Below are 4314 nucleotides of genomic sequence, written 5' to 3' on the forward strand. Positions count from 1 at the left end.
TAACTTATGTGGGATGGTTTGAAATAGCATCACAATACAATATGACGATAACATAACAAAGAGACGTCTTCCTTGCTGATTCTAACAACATATGATGGTTCATGAAGCTTGTAACAAAGAATGTTCTATTGCCTTGCAATTATTCTGTCTTTTGAAGCTTTGCAATGTGCAAGTTCTTTTATTAATAGAGCTTAGAGTTCTAAAACATAGGTTTAAATTATGTGTATAATGATACTTCTTATTTATGTATACAAGTATAATTACAAAATATGTTTTTGAGGGAGCCATGCTCTTGAAAGGCATTGTCTTTCATGAAGAAAGGGTGCTTTCTCTAGATGATAATAATTAGGATACTAACTAGCAAAAATAAGTAGGCTATTGCCCTCTTAAGATGTGAGAAAACATCCAAATTTTGAAGGATTTCAATGTAACAACCTTTGAATATAGGCATTTGACCTCTTCAATTTTTGGTTGAATGGTTTTTAACCTTCGGAAGAAAATATTTTCGTAGAGTAGCTAGGGTGCAGACAGCCATAGATTTTGGAGAGAATATGTCTATATATGTCATGGAAATGCTAGAGCCTAGAGCCCATGTGTACTAGACTTATGCAGTGAGAGAGTGAAGAGTCAAGACGCAAGCCATATAACCCACGACTCACGAAGTCACGAGGGCTACCAGAGTCTTTCGTCTTTAAGGGATGGGGACTTTTACGATGTAGGGGGATGATTTTTGGACGCGTAGACACACACAGCGAGCGAGCGAGAGAGAGAGAGAGAGAGCTCTCTATGGCTGCCATGGCGTCGTTTGACAGCGTGTAGGCCTGTCGCTGCATGCATGCTGTAGCCTATCAATAAACCAGACGAAGAGCAAGCATGATTACACTGCGGCTTCCTATCCAAAACCCCATTTTCCTGCTTCTGCTTCTCATCATAAACATTGCCAGATTCCGCCTGCTTTTCATGGAAGTCAGAGCTGAGGATGACACAGCTTGCCTCCTCCAGTTCCAGAAGTCCGTTAAGGATCCACAAAATTACCTTGCGAATTGGATCTTCACTAATGTATCAAAGGGAAGCATTTGCACATTTACGGGTGTGCAGTGCTGGAGTGATCTAGAAAACAAAGTCCTCAATCTAAAGTTGCCACAAGCAGGACTCTCTGGTTCGTTTCCATCTGGTTTAAGTAATTGTGCCTCTCTAACGGGGCTAGATTTATCAGGTAACCAGTTTTCTGGGCCAATTCCCTCTAACATATGCCAGCAACTGCATTTCTTAACTTCACTCGACCTCTCTCAGAACAGATTCTGGGGTCCTATTCCAGATAATTTGGGGAACTGCAGCTTCTTGAATGCACTCCATCTGCAGCAAAATCAGCTGTCAGGTCCAATCCCATGGTCAGTTGGCATGCTTCGCAGGCTTACAGACCTGGACTTATCTTCTAATTCACTAAGTGGACCGATACCTTCTAGCTTTACTAACCGAACTGCAATCAGTCTGCAGCCATTTACATCTTCCAGTTTTCAAAATAACCCTAATCTCTGTGGCCTTCCTTTGAGTTCTTCCTGCAGGACTCAGCCCTCCCATGTCCTGTTTTATATGCTGCTTACGATTGCTGGGGCTACGGTGGCAACAGCGGCAGTGCTTCTACAAATTGTGGTGTGGTGGAGGTTTTGTGCGTACCTGCACCGAAAGCAGTCCATTTCTCAACCATGAATTGCATGCCTCCCAAGTCTACACGGTCTTTAATCACTCATCCATCCCTATCCCTCATGTATGGTGGTATTAATGGCATCATCACATAAACTCGTGCCATGTATTCCAATGGTGGCTTGGTTCTTGCTGTATGCTGCATGGGTCTTCAACTCTGAGACTCTCCCTTTGTTGCAATTGTGAATCCTCCATGGGTACTTAATGGCATCATCACATAAACTCGTGCCATGTATTCCAATGGTGGCTTGGTTCTTGCTGTATGCTGCATGGACCTTCAACTCTGAGACTCTCTCTTTGTTGCAATTGTGAATCCACCATGGGTACTTAATGGCATCATCACATAAACTCATGCCATGTATTCCAATGGTGGCTTGGTTCTTGCTGTATGCTGCATGGGTCTTCAACTCTGAGACTCTCTCTTTGTTGCAATTGTGAATCCACCATGGGTACTTCCTATGTGTGCTAGAAATTGAGCATATGTAAAATCTGTATGTTGCATGGGTCTTCAACTCTCTCTCTTATGTTGCAATTATACATCCACCATAAATACTTCATATAATGTGTGCTACAAATTGAGCATGTGTAAAATCTCATGAAGATTTGTTTTTCTTTAAAATGCAAAAAGTAGACAATATTAATAAAGAATGATACATACATACATCACCCATGAAGGGATAAACTAGGCAATTAATATTCTATGCTTCTCGCCAATGACCTTCTGAGAAAGTTCTAAAAGAGACCACTCGATTCAAATAGGACTAATTTTGAAACTCTTACCAAATAGTTGATCATTTCTATACTTCCACATCCTTTTCCTGAACTAGACCCTATAAGATTTTCCATTCATGCTACCTTGAACCCTAAAAAGTGTGTACATTTATGAAATTGAGAAATGGAATCCCAAGATTTTATAGTATGTATCATTCTCCTCCACACAAATCAAGCCTAAGCTTGTAATGCCACACTAGGTGTTTAACTCATTACTTTTTGAAGACATAAAGGAGAATTGTGTAGCTGCTTCCTAAGCTAATTCTTTCTAGGTAGTTTCTCAATAAAAATCATCCATAGCAAGCCATTCAATTTATTAGACTTGTGAGTATCTTGGCTCGAAGCTATTGTTGATTGTTGGATTGTAAGCTTAACATGTTTGGAAAAACATAGTATCTTCCCATTTCAAATGGCGGACCTCAAACTAATAAAAATTACAATTACAAATCTGGCTCCTCAATATCTTCCCCCAGGGCTGCCCACTTGGCACTCATACAAATAGAAGTAGAGACCCAACTCAATATTTTGGCCCAAGGCTCTCTTGAATCGAGTTTCCTAAGCATGCCAAAGTACAACCTCATAAAATTAACTTGTGGCATCTCCAATCTAGCTCCACCATCCTCCTTTGTGGTGGCAATTAATAATAAGCAAAGTATATTGTGTGATTCTTGCTTATCGCCCAAAGATCTAACAAACTATCTAAATGACCTTTAATTTATCTAAGAAATTCTATGGGCTCTAGAAGCAATCTAACATGGGAGAAACAAGGGGGATCTAAGCAACAACCCCTCTATCCATAAGGCATAGTCTCACTCCGGCCCCTTAAAAGGATGCTTACTTGTTCTAGGACCGACTCACAACGAGGTCTCGCTTCTTGGTCCTTATTCTAACAACTTGAGAAAGCCACCCAACTAAACAGGTCCATTGAACCATAGGGTGATTCCATCAGAAAACATCCACCCACTTTCCATAGTGTAGTCAATGCATATTTTACTGTTCTAAATATGGCATGCTACCACATTGTTATAACATTAAAAAATAGCTTTCCTAATTGGTGTTTGCACTTCATTCATTAACACGTCCTTAGCTAATGGACAGTAAGTAATTTAAAAATACTTATTCTTAATCTTTATTCTCATATATACAATCTCTTCAAAAGAGAACCAACGCAAAATTGTGTTACGACCCTTTTCCTTATTCATCCTGTGCCTTCAAATGCTAAACACGTTGGGCTTGTATAGGTTTCGATCCCTATCTTAAGTTCAGGACAAAGATTATGAACTCAAACCAAAGCCCCTCTAGTTCTTGCTGGCCATAAGGGTGAATCTTCCTATACGGAAGACCAAAACGTACCTAATAGTGGTCGGCCACATTATGTTGGGTACAAATACTCCAGATATAAAATTAGTATAATTATTTACATGTCTTAAGCAAACGCAATCAATTTTTAACTATTCTATCAATCAATCAATCATTTCAAAACAATATTCAATAAACTAAAAATCAATAAATATAACTTTATCAAGATTTCTCAACAACGAAGTTCACCCCATGTATTTACATGTATTTTATTTTCCTTGTGTATGACCATACCTTATTGTTTAATTTTCATTCATGAAGATAAACCAATCTTTTCAAATGTGTGTGAATGAACTTTAATCAAAAGATTTTAATTTACATGTGTATGGATGCACCTTATTTTCTATTTTTCCATTCTTTATTTCACTTTGATCATATTTTTTTAAATGTAAATATTATTTTTTGCTTTATTTTTAATTTTTAAGAGATAATAATATTTTAATAATAAAAATTATTATATTAATTTTAAGAATTTTTATT

General features: G+C 38.1%; 1 pseudogene; it reads left to right on the forward strand.

Moving 5' to 3' along the window:
- The first annotated feature begins 873 nt into the window (after positions 1-873).
- LOC148037690 (inactive LRR receptor-like serine/threonine-protein kinase BIR2 pseudogene) lies at positions 874-1710 on the forward strand (annotated as a pseudogene).
- Positions 1711-4314: the final 2604 nt, after the last annotated feature.

The sequence above is a fragment of the Lygodium microphyllum genome, chromosome 4 (genome assembly GCF_053477565.2).
Source record: "Lygodium microphyllum isolate KBCC chromosome 4, Lygodium_microphyllum_v1.1.10, whole genome shotgun sequence".
Taxonomy (NCBI): Eukaryota; Viridiplantae; Streptophyta; class Polypodiopsida; order Schizaeales; family Lygodiaceae; genus Lygodium; species Lygodium microphyllum.